Here is a 12,850-nt window from a genome sequence, read left to right as displayed (position 1 = left end):
AATACACAGTTTGATGAAAAAGGCTTTGAGCACTGATCTTCATCAGTCAGGGCACTGATTGTAAGAGCTGAGACAACAGTCATATTAGACATTGGCGGGGGCCACACTTAAAGTGCTGTGTACAGTTTTGGTTACCCTGTTGTAGGAAAGATCTGGTCAAGCAGGAAAGGGTACAGAAAAGATTTACAAAGACGTTGCCAGGACTAGAGGGCCTAAGTTATAGGGTGAGCCTGGCCAGACCAGGGCTTTATTCCTTGGAGCAAAGAAGAATGAGGTTGACATTACACAGGTTTACAAAATCATGAGGAGTGTAGGTAAGATAGCAGTCTATTCCCCAAAACAGGAGGGTCCAAAACTAGGAGTCATATTTTAGAGTGAGAGGGTAAAGGTTTGAAAGGGACTTGAGGGGCAACTTTTTCCACACAGAGGGTGATAAGTATATGGAACAAGGTGCCAGAGGAAGTGGTTGGGGAAGATATGATGCTGAGATACATCGTAGGATGCGCTGGGACACATCATCACCAGTGGCGTAACCTGGAGCCATCGGGTACTTGGGCTCTTTCAACATCAGACACTCTCACCCAGGCGACCCAGCCAGGGTTGATCAGGCCCTGACTGGTATACCAGAAGTATTGGTCCATGAGTCACACCTCTTGATCCATAGCCATCTGCAGGCTCACTCAGGAGCCTCTGTGGTGGCCCTGATGTACAATTGTATCATCTCAGAAGCACATGAACGAGCAGAGCTCGGGGGGATATGGGCCAAATGCTGGAAATTGGGACTAGATGGGTGGACACCATAAACTAGTTGGGCTGAAGGGCTTTGTAACCATACTGTATCTCTCTGTGACTCTGCCCTGTATAAAGCACCCAAATTTTCCTAATATTTGCTGTGTATTGAGTTTAAATACAGTAATTCTGCCTTTGAAAAGGTATTTGCTATTTACATGTATCTTACTCTAGCAATCATCTTCTAGTCAGGGTAATTTATTTGAATAAGCCAACAACAAATAAACTGCTCTGATCAACTTTGTTGTCCAAATGGCTGGACCTCAGGATGAATCAGAAAGGAATATTTCTGACGGAATTTGACTTTGGAAGCACAATGCCTTACCACTCTCCAAGGGAGCGTTGCCCTTCTCAGGACTTGCTGGGTCGAACTGCAAGGCTGAGAGAGGGGGAGTTTGACTTAGTGACCTTGAGCAACCTTTCTGTTGGGAGTTAAGTGCCTTACCACTTGAGCCTCTTAACAGCTACATTTAAGCGCTTTGCACAGGCTGTTACCAGAGAAAATCTGTCTATCACAAGCAAATGTGCAAATAGCATACTCTCTGCTGCCAAGAATCTTTCACTAAGTCAGACCTAGGACCCACATTTCGGTCCTGATCAGGGCTCGAGGATCAGTTATTTGAGACCCAGTGAGACTTCATTTTGTAAAAAGATTCTGCAGCTGTAAGTTATAAAATAGAGTCAAAGGAAAGTCAAGTATAAAAGAAAATTTGCCGAAGAAAGAAACTTCTGAATAGCTTGGAAACAGCTAACTTTGTACTGTTTGTAGGTATGTCTCTTTCTGTGACTCTCCCATTGTATCAAAACAATCTGAGAAATGGTGTCCCAAACAGAGCTTCAGGACCTTGTACATTTTCTGCAGCTTCACCTATCACTTGAACAGTGTCTGTCTCACACCTGTAATGTAAAGCCTCATGTAGAGTTTGTTCCCCCCCCCCCCCCAACTGAGGTGTAGCACCCTGTGACTCTGACTCTAAACCCTTTCCACACGCCCATTTCACACGCGAACCAAGAGCGCAAGATTGCCCATGGACGTCACACTGAACTGTGTTCCGTCCTATGCAGAAAAACCCAAGCACAATGGCAGCAGAGTGGACTGGTAGTAATAAGCACTGGGACCCCTACAAATGTTCTGTTCATTGTTTGAAGCTGTTTGTCGCACAGTTAAAATTGTCCAAGGCAATGGAAGTCAATGTAGCAAACTCTAGGACTTTCAAGTCCGTGTGACTGAATGACTTAACTAGTTGTACTGAAGATTAAGTATCCTTATCCAAAATTCTAGGGGCCAGAAGCGTTTTGGATTTCTTTCAGATTTTGGAATATATGAGGAGTGACTGATAATTTTGTGGCCTAAGGTAGAAAGAGACAATTTTAGAAAACCTAGCCCATTTATTTTTCAACATAGTCCCCTCCTACATTTACATACTTTGTCCAATGGTCATGGAGCATACGGATCCCTTCTTTGTAGAAGTTGGTGTCTTGGACCTCCAGAAGTGGTCCACAGCAGGGGTGATTGATAAGTTTGTTAACTTCAAACTATCTGCATTTTCCTCAAAGAGTTGAACTGCACGTGCATGTAACGAGAGCTGTATAACTCATCTCCTTCTGCCTTAGGCCACGAACTTATCAATCACCCCTCGTATAACGAGATAGATAGAGATCAACATAACTTCTGACTGAATTTATGTGGCACAGATAAGCAGATTTTGTCTTACACTTTTTCATCACACATATGTACTTAACAGTAAAAATGATTACATACCATTAATATCATGAAAATATAAAGTGTGCAGGGTAACAGAGGCAGCACTGGGAGAATACCTGATACAGCTGTACAAAAACAACAAACAACAGCAGGCTTTTAGTCATCACCTAAGATGCTGTGCTTTGATAAAAAGGTTACAGTACATTGCATTTGTATTTTACTGCTTTTAAGTTTTCAGTAAGGTATAATAACAGGCAGCTTGTTCGGGTGCTAGATTTTGCCTGCATCTTTGGAAAAGCTCTATTTCCATCTTTAATATCTCTATTTTTCCCTTTCAGGGTCCTTTTGAAGACCCTGACCTGGAGTTACACGCTGACTATGGTTCTTTGCGGGAATGGGACCCGCTCTCGGGGTTTCACGACTGGCCGTTATTCAGCATTCCAAGGGTGCGGCCTAAGAGTTCAGCTCACCTTCGGAGGGCCGAGATCTCACGGCTCTGGAGACGGGCGGATCGACGGTCGGTGTCAGGGCAGGAGTTCAGTGTGTCATGGGAGATGGAAGATCGAAGGCTGTGTGCCCAGAGACCCGAGATCTTTGGGTACAGAGCTCAGAAAAAGTGACGCAACAGACTTTTAACATCGTAAACCAGCGAGTTGTTTGTTATGTCTCCCCTCTCACCGTGAAACGGAGACATCTCTTTCTCCCTTATTAGGGAGAGAGAGAGGCTGTGGTATGTCGAATACCGGGTGAATGAGTAGTCTTTGGGGTAACTGCAAGTCTGTGTCATTGCTGTTGCTTAGCTGCGCACTTGAGTGCTCGGTGGTGGGTGTCGGTGTGGGGAGGGAGGGATTGTTGCTTGCTGCCGCTTATGTGCAGGAGGGAGGGAAGCTGCAGGGGAGTTTGGGGTTCTACATTCAACTGCCATTCATTCTTTGGGGCACTTCTCTGTTTTTTATGGATGTTTGTGAGAAAAAACATTTCAGGATGTATATTGTATACATTTCTCTGACATTAAATGTACCTTTGAACCTTGACTAGCAGACACTTTCAAAATTTAATGCTGTGCCTTTTCTTAAATTTCTGCAACCAGCCTGCTGAATATTCACAACTACCTTCAAATTTTCTGTTCATGATCGCACTTTGCTTGTTTCATAATCAGCATTATGTTAAGCAGCATATGTTCACTCCAACACTGATGATACACGATCCAGATCTTCGTTTTTCATTTTATGCAGTGTTTTTCTATTTTTCATTAACTTACATACAGTGGCATGCAAAGGTTTGGGCACCCCTGGTCAAAATTTCTGTTACTGTGAATAGTTAAGTGAGTAGATGATGAACTGATCTCCAAAAGTCATAAAGTTAAAGATGACATTCTTTTCAACATTTTAAGCAAGGTTAGTGTATTATTTTTGGTTTGTACAATTTTAGAGTGAAAAAAGGAAAGGAGCACCATGCAAAAGTTTGGGCACCCCAAGAGATTTGATCTCTCAGATAACTTTTACCAAAGTCTCAGACCTTAATTAGCTTGTTAGGGCTATGGCTTTTTCACAGTCATCGTTAGGAAAGGCTAGGTTATGCAAATTTCAAAGCTTTATAAATACCCTGACTCCTCAAACCTTGTCCCAACAATCAGCAGCCATGGGCTCCTCTAAGCAGCTGCCTAGTGCTTTGAAAATTAAAATAAATGATGCCCACAAAGCAGGAGAAGGCTATAAGAAGATAGCAAAGCGTTTTCAGGTAGCCATTTCCTCAGTTCGTAATGTAATTAAGAAATGGCAGTTAACAAGAACGGTGGAGGTCAAGTTGAGGTCTGGAAGTCCAAGAAAACTTTCCGAGAGAACTGCTCATAGGATTGTTAGAAAGGCAAATCAAAACCCCTGTTTGACTGCAAAAGACCTTCAGGAAGATTGAGCAGATGCTGGAGTGGTGGTGCACTGTTCTACTGTGCAGCGACACCTGCACAAATATGAGCTTCATGGAAGAGTTATCAGAAGAAAACCTTTCCTGTGTCCTCACCACAAAATTCAGCGTCAAAAGATTGCAAATGAACATCTAAACAAGCCTGATGCATCTTGGAAACAAGTCATATGGACTGTTGAAGTTAAAATAGAACTTTTTGGCTGCAATGAGCAAAGGTATGTTTGGAGAAAAAAAGGTGCAGAATTTCATGAAAAGAACACCTCTCCAACTGTTAAGCACAGGGGTGGATGATCATGCTTTGGGCTTGTGTTGCAGCTAGTGGCACGGGAACATTTCACTGGTAGAGGAAAAAATGAATTCAATTAAATACCAGCAAATTCTGGAAGCAAAGATCACACCATCTGTAAAAAAACTGAAGTTGAAAAGAGGATGGCTTCTACAACAGGATAATGATATTAAACACACCTCAAAATCCACAATGGACTACCTCAAGAGGCGCAAGCTGAAGGTTTTACCATGGCTCTCACAGTCGCCTGACCTAAACATCATCAAAAATCTGTGGATAGACCTCAAAAGAGCAGTGCATGCAAGACTGCCCAAGAATCTCACAGGACTAGAAGCCTTTTGCAAGGAAGAATGGGCGAAAATCCTCCAAACAAGATTTGAAAGACTCTTCGCTGGTTACAGAAACAGTTTACAAGCTGTGATACTTCCCAAAGGGAGTGTTACTAAGTATTGACCATGCAGGGTGCCCAAACATTTGCTTCAGGCCCTTTTCCTTTTTTGTTATTTTGGAACTGTAAAAGATGGAAATAAAAAAGTAATCTTGCTTAAAATATTAAAGAAATGTGTCATCTTTAACTGTATGTCTTTTTGGAAATCAGGTCATCTTTTACTCACTTAGCTATTCACAGTAACAGAAATTTTGACCAGGGGTGCCCAAACCTTTGCATGCCACTGTATGTGAGGTCACTTCTCAGAACTGTCTGTGCATTGCCTGGGAACCTTCCCAGCATCTTGTGAAATTTTCCATTTGTGATGTCATGATAACGCTCAAAAAAAAATTTGGATTTCGGAGGTTTTTGGATTTCGGAGTTTCGGATGAGGGGTACTTAACCTGTATCAGTAAAGTTTTTCCACCTAGCACTGGGGCTTAACAGGCAAGGTCAAATATGCATTAATGCCTTTAACTAACATCTGTGCTGCCAACATTTTGTAATCCCATATGCAATACCAGAGTGACTTTGTGCAGTAAATTATACTACAAAGACTTTGAAGTCCAGTTGGCATGAAGCCCACAACTGCAGAGCTGCCATTTGGGCCAGCGTACTGGTGTGAATACCCAGCACACTTTATCCCCGTACACCGAATTGCACTGTAAATATAGAAGGGGGAATTAGTGGCTGCATGCCCAAAACTGACATGTATTGTTTGTGGGTTAGGTTTCAACAGGAGCATTCCTTAACCTTCCACCTTCCATAAAAATCCAGCCTCTGTTCTCCTTTGTACATTAAAGGCTAGAGGCAGACAAGTAAGATTTATGAGGACCCATCACCTAAGCCCACACCTGTTTGATAATGAAAGCCATATGTGTGACCTCACCAGAATTTATGACTTGGAGTGAAGTCAACTTTTACTTGAGGGCCTTTTGCCCCCTTTCCCCTGGGCTCTAGAACTTAATTCAGTGTACAGTTCACTTCTAATCATCTAACCTTTAGCCTTTTGCTTCTGACAATATTGAAATTTTGCTCTCCTGGTTCTGAGATAAAGAGACCATGCACAAAATCCAGAATTGCTATGAATGCTGGAGCCTCCCATTAATGGTGACATTGAACAGAAAATCCTACAAAAGGTAGTGGATCCAGCCTGGTACATCACAGGCAGAGCCCACCCAACCACTGAGCATATCTACATGAAATGCTGAAGTAGGAAAGCAGCATCCATCATCAAAGATCCTCACCACCCAGGTCATGATTGCTTCTCATTGCTGCCATCAGGTAGAAGGTACAAGAGCCTCCAGACTCGTGTCATCAGGTTCAAGAATAATTACTGCCCCTCAACCATCAGGCTCCTGAATGAAGGAGAATAACTGCACTCATCTATTGAGATGTTCCCACAACCAATGATCTCACTTTAAGGACTCTTTATCTTGTTAATTCATGCTCTCGTTAGTTATTGCCATTTATTTATACTTGTTTTCTTCTATGTTCTTGCTCTTTCATTGATCCTGTTTACAGTTACTGTTCTATAGATTTGCTGAGTACTCACACAGGAGAAAGAAACTTAGGGCTGTATGTGGTGATACATATGTACTCTGATAATAGATTTTACTTTGAACTTGAACTTTGACTGGCTCTGAAATTTTGCAATTATATTATCATCTAAGACAAGGGGTTCCCAACCTCTTTTATGCCATGGACCCTTACCATCAACCAAGGGGCCCTTGGACCTCAGGTTGGAAACCCCGGATCTAAGGATACAGTAAAGGAAAATTAAAAGTAAGGTAGTTCTTCTGTATTGATTGTGGATGGTTATAATTGTCACCCACCTACAGAGAGACCCCCAATGGTCCAGTGAGTTCCGGAGAACTGTCAGGAGCTCACTCTCAGCTTTATCATTCTGGTTGAGTCGGTGTGAATGGAAGCAAGGCATGTTGAATTCTTAGGTTCAAGTAAGTTGGAATGAATGAAGGGGCATTGTTTTAGTATTTTCATCCTACAACATCCAAAACACGAGGGACACTGGAGTGATGATAAAGAATCTTCCTAAGCAGGATGATCTGAAGCTGCTTCAGAGCCACTTGCTAATCATCAGGTAACACTGAATAGCAGGAGGTGCAGAGTTTATTTTTACCCAGACAATTAAAGCACATCCGATCTCTGCTTCTGCTGTAGTATTCGGAAGGAAAAAGCATGCATCTGGAAATTATTTTCAGTAGGACACTTCTTTGACTCCATAAGGACATCAAGTGGAATTGCTCATTCACAACCCTGCCAACACCGCATCTCACTGGGAAGACAACAATACTCATCTAAAGGGGGCAGCAGAAACAGCACTTTGAACATCTTAAAATGTCCAGGACCTTTTAAAAAAGCAGTAACCCTGCATAACGTCATGAAAGAATATCTTTTTAATCTCCCTTTTTTGCAAAAATGACATGAAAATTACATAATTATCATTTTGGTGAAAATGTTATTTCCATATCAAGTCCTATGAACCTCCAAGAGGACCACAACCTTGTGGTGGTTTGCAGGCATGTGTGCCTTGATGACCTGGGGAGCTATGTTGGCTATAGTCAGGGCCTTGTGCTTTGGCTTTTGGTAGGGTCAGCCATGCCAAACAGATCAGAGAGTAGAGGCCAAACTAAGAGTGGTCCACCAATCCTCCAGGTTCTGGGTTCTCAACTCAGGGCTAACAACCCTGACTGGTATAACAGCAATGAAGAATCCTTCTACATCAGACTGCAAGTGTATTCCTGAGTCTCCACCCGGGACTTGCAGGACTGACAGTAGTGAAAATGAAAGGAAGCTACTGACACGATAAAGGAAGCTCTGAACACCTCCGGAGATGGAGGACTTTCATTGCTGCCCAAACTCTAGTGGCATAGTAAGCAGTAACGCAAGTCCTGTGAAGCAACTTTACTAACTGAATTACCAATAATGGCTTAAATGACATTAAGTTGGGAGGTTATTAGCTTCCATACAGCGAAGGGGTGACTGACAAGAGACAACTCTGCCAACAAGACCAATAAGACTACAGTGGACCTTGTTGTCATTATCTTGAATTTCCCTGCCTGTCCCTGAATAACGTGTTCTATCTTGTGATATATATTTTCAGTGCACATTTTGAAAAAAAAAGTCTTTTTTTTCCCCAGAGATGAATTAAATGGTCAGAAAAACAGTAGCAGAACTTGCTTTGGTGTGTGCACATTACATGCTACCTTGGTAAGATTCAAAATAATATAAATGCTCAAATAGCTGAAGACTGTAGAAATGCTGGAGATACTCAGCAGTCAGTCAGCATCTATGGAAAAAGGTGTAAGGTTAACATTTCAAGTCCTTTTCATTGTAATCATCTAATGAAAGTGTTCAGGCATATTCTAGAGTTAGGGAATATAGCATATATAAATTTCACCAGCGATCTATCTTCAGACCTAAACGTGGATTGTAGATTGAATTTAAAAAGCAGCTTCCAACAATAGTATTCCTGGAGCTACAGACTGGAGTTGATTGGAAACCAAACAATGCTGATTAACATTCATTTTGGGTGTCGGGAGTGTGGGTGCAAAGAAGGAGGTGCTTAAAAACTGTATGCAATTCAAAGGAAGCATTGTAGACACATTGTTACTGTAGAATTGTCCTGTATATCTTTAGCATATAAAACGTTGTGTAAGATTGGGTCAAGCTTACAAGAGTGTCTCAATATGGTTCCTGCTGCTTACTTCTGCTGAATAAAACACTTTGACATGCACTAGCTTCAGTGTCTGCCTGGTGATCTTGTTCACAGTTACAACAGAGTGACTTGAACTGATAACTCAGTTTCTCTAATCACATATACAAACTTGCCCCCTGATCATCTTTATTTGGACTCAAGTTGTTCCTTCTCTTTTTGCAAGTCACATCCTGGATCCAGCTGAAATGAGTCTACACACGTTGAATTTAGTTACTTGGACTGCTGTAACTTAGTGTTGGCTGCTCGATGTTTGTGGTGTTTGGAAGTCTGGCCAGCAAAATGAAAAAAAAGTGAAACATATACAAGATGCTGGAGGAATTCAGCAGATAAGGCAGCATCTATGAAACAGGCTAAAGAGTCGACACTCTGGCTGAGATCCTTCCTGAGAACTGAGAAGGAAGGGGGAAGATACCAGAATGAAAAGGAGGGGGAGGGGAACGAAGCCAGCTGGAAGGTGATAGGTGAAGCCAGGTGATTGGAAAAGGTCAAGGGTTGGAGAAGAAGGAATCTAATAGGAGAGGTGAGTTGAGCATCGAAGAGGAGGAGGGGATGCAGAGGGCAAGTACAAGGCAGGTGAGAAGCAAAAGATCAGAGACGGAAATAGAAAGGGGGGGGGGGGGTGGAATTTATTTACCTGAAAGAGAAATCAATATTCATGCCATCAGGTTGGAGGCTACCCAGACATGTATAAGGTCTTCCTCCTCCACCCTCAGGGTGGCCTCATCTTGGCAAAAGAGGAGGACATGGACTAGCACATCAGAATAGAAATGAATCAGAATGTAAAAGAGGATTATTTTCCAGTGATTTAATGCTCAGACAAAATGTTTAAGGTTCCCACAACTATGATATGAAACATTTCGCAAGCTTACTGCCAAAGTAGATAATACTATTCATTTCAGTGATCGCAGATTAGCCATTCACTTCTATCTCGCCACCCCACTGAGATGTAAACACAAGTGAGGGTATCTTCCAGCTTGACTTTAATTTCCCCTCCCCCACCTTGGTCAAATACCCTTGCCCGCACTCCTGAACTCTGCTCAACAATGGCACTTGTCACTTGTGTGAGATAGAATATATCTCACCCAAGATAGAACATATCCCATGGAAAGACAGAGATAGATTGCCCCTTACTGTGTCTGTTGTCTTGTTTATTAATTATTGTACTGTCTTGCACTGTTTTGTGCACTTTATGTTGTCTCGTGTAGGGCTGAAGTCTAGTGTAGTTTTGTGTTGTTTCATGTAGCACCATGGTCCTGGAGGAATGTTGTTTCGTTTTTACTGTGCACTGTACTAGCAGTTATGGTTAAAATGACAATAAAAGCGACTTGACTTGGTTTGAGAAGAAGCAGAAGTAAGAAACTGAAGTTTCCTACCTCCTTCCCTTTCTCCTGTGGTCCGTTCTCCTCTCCTATCAGATTCCTTTTTCCCCAGCCCTTGTCCATTCCCACCCACCTGATTTCACCTATCACCTTCCAGCTAGCCTCCTTTCCACCTCCCCCCCCCCCCCAGCTTTTTATTCTGGCATCTTCTCCCTTCCTTCTCAGACCTGACGAAGGGTCTCGGCCCAAAGCATTGTCTATGTATTAATTTCTATAGATGCTGCCTGACCTGCTGAGTTTTTCCAGCATTTTGTGTGTGGGTGTTGTTTTGGATTGCCAGTATCTGCTGACTTTTTTTTATAAAGCTGTAGTTTCTATTACAAATTAGAGTCTGTGATTATCAGTATTTTATTCCAAATTCTTTATAATAATATCTCGGTAGTAAGAAAAATTGCAAAAAACAGTTCCGCCAGCATTTTGTGTGCTTTGCTCTGGATTTCCAGCATCTGCAGAATCTCTTGTGTTTAAGAAAACCTCTCAAACTTTTTACAGAATAAAACACGTTGTTGAAATGTGGTTAATTTTGTTACCATGATCCAAGGGCGATTGCGTATTGGTTCATGAATTAAGATAACGTGACATCCATTTTAAGTCAGCTTGACATTTAGTGATTGAATCATTTCTGGCAGAGCGCTGGTTAATACATTAGCATCAAGGTCCATTTCTTTAATGCAGCTTTCACTCACTCACAGCTAATGTGAGCGTTAACATAGTGCCCAAGGGAAGCTTACGTAAACCCATGCTTCAACAGACTCATACCATATCAACAGCAGCTTCCCCCACCTCCCCACTACCACAGTGATGTCTGAAATACTTGGAAGGATACAGGAATTTTCACTAATGTCCACTCTCATGTACAGTAAATCACCCACTTTGAAAGCAGATATATCTCACTTGAAACTCTCTGAATTTTTGGAAATCTTGTGTGTGAAAATGGTAAAGTGGACCTGGTTTAGTAAACTGTAACTTGTTAAAAGCAAAGAACAAGTCCTGCTTCGGGAAACTAATTGTTCTCAGACCATATGGTACTGCCTTTATTTTGACTGGGTCGACATGACATGTCAGTTTCCCTTCATCTTTAAATGATCAGGGGGTCTGTTTTCATTCAAGATTCCAGGTTAATTACTTTCCCATTTGAAATCTTGAAATTATATGCTAAAATTGCAGTGTTTCTTGTTTTTACCATAAAATTTACAATCTACACAGTTACTCTGGAGTGCAATGTATCAGGAATCAACATTAGTTCAAGTTTATAGGGAAAGAAAAAAAACATTATGTCAACATCGCAAGAAGGTGATTGTTGTTTGAGGTCAATGTGACCCGCTGTAGGCATCACTTCATCCCCTCTTGTATGAAGCACCCGTTGTTTCAGCCTTTTGGCTCTCAGAAGACAAGGGAAGCTCCAGGACTGGTAACCCAATACAGGACTCAAAATAACGGGAGCCGAGGAGATTAGTACTTGTAGGAATCAGCCTGTGTTTTTTGAAAGCTAATGTATATTGCTCCACTTCCAGCTCGCAAGCTTCACAGAAAGACATTACAATTGCAAGAAACTCTCCCGGTGATTCCTCTTTCCCCAGTGGCTGATTCAGTCCAGAACAGTAAGCATTGCTCTTTCGATGAGGACAAAGTCAGACTGCGGATCACAACATAAAAAGCAGTAGCCGAGCTCTGTGGTCTCTAGTATAGAGGCTGTTGGAGCTCTCTGTTACTGTTAAAGGCACTTTAATTAATATGTGACCACTTGCCCTGAAGGAGTATAGGGTAATTGCAGTGGTCAGGAGCCTGACCCATTTTAAAATGAGAGACTAATCTTTGATTGAAATTGTAAATTTGCATTCCCCATTTAGTTAGGGAGACGCTGGAAGCAAAATGTGTGCTGTTAGTTTCTTGCTTTGCTTTACGCTATCAATAATTTCATTGACTTTATACAAACAGAAGACAACAATCTGGCAGGATAATTGGAGGGCAAAAGACTCATTCAACGAACTTTAAACGTAGCAAAGGCATGCAGCTCCAGAGTTAAAGGCAACCAACACAAGCTGCAGTTACAGTAGACTGGAGATTTCAAACAGGAAAAGAAAATTGGACGCTTACCAACTATATCAGCAATGAATTCAGGTCACTGATCAAAGCGCTCCTTTTGAATGTAAATGCTTGAATCGCTCTCTGTGCTCTTTCCTGCCTGTGAAGTGGTTGGACTTCTCCTGACATACAGTCTGCAAGGCAGGCAGGCTCAAGTCTGACTGCTCTGGCAGAGCCGAGGGAAGAATAGGGGCCCAACAAGCACAGGAAGTGACTCACAGAATCCTGCCCTGAAACCCTTGTATCCAAGCCAAGGTAATTAGCAAGCAGCTAACCCAACTCTGACTAGGAGGTTCCTGCGACTCACTTGTGACGGCATTGCTGGGAGGTGTGACTGATTGGCACCTTGGAGCTGTCTATCACTGTGCTCTGATAACACTATCAACACCTACTCAAGCTGGCCTGCTTTCAGTAATTCAGTGATAGTAAAGCAGGAACTACAGCATGGTGTTCAAAGTTCAAAGTAAACTTATTATCAAAGCACATATATGTCACCATATACAACCCTGAGATTCAT

At 42.1% G+C, this 12,850-nt stretch overlaps 1 protein-coding gene across 2 annotated transcripts in view; it reads right to left on the bottom strand.

The window, feature by feature from the left end:
• Positions 1 to 12,519, bottom strand: part of fhl3a (four and a half LIM domains 3a) — a 122,759-nt gene extending 110,240 nt beyond the window's left edge. For both annotated transcript variants that reach the window (XM_073034332.1, XM_073034330.1), the window contains exon 1: positions 12,346 to 12,519. The gene's annotated coding sequence lies outside the window, so the exon portion shown is untranslated. The remainder of the gene's footprint in view (positions 1 to 12,345) is intronic.
• Between the last annotated feature and the right edge of the window lie 331 nt (positions 12,520 to 12,850).

Source organism: Hemitrygon akajei, chromosome 32 (genome assembly GCF_048418815.1).
Source record: "Hemitrygon akajei chromosome 32, sHemAka1.3, whole genome shotgun sequence".
Classification (NCBI taxonomy): Eukaryota; Metazoa; Chordata; class Chondrichthyes; order Myliobatiformes; family Dasyatidae; genus Hemitrygon; species Hemitrygon akajei.
The sequence above is the reverse complement of the archived record's forward strand: the minus strand, read 5'-3'. Positions and strand labels throughout refer to the sequence as shown.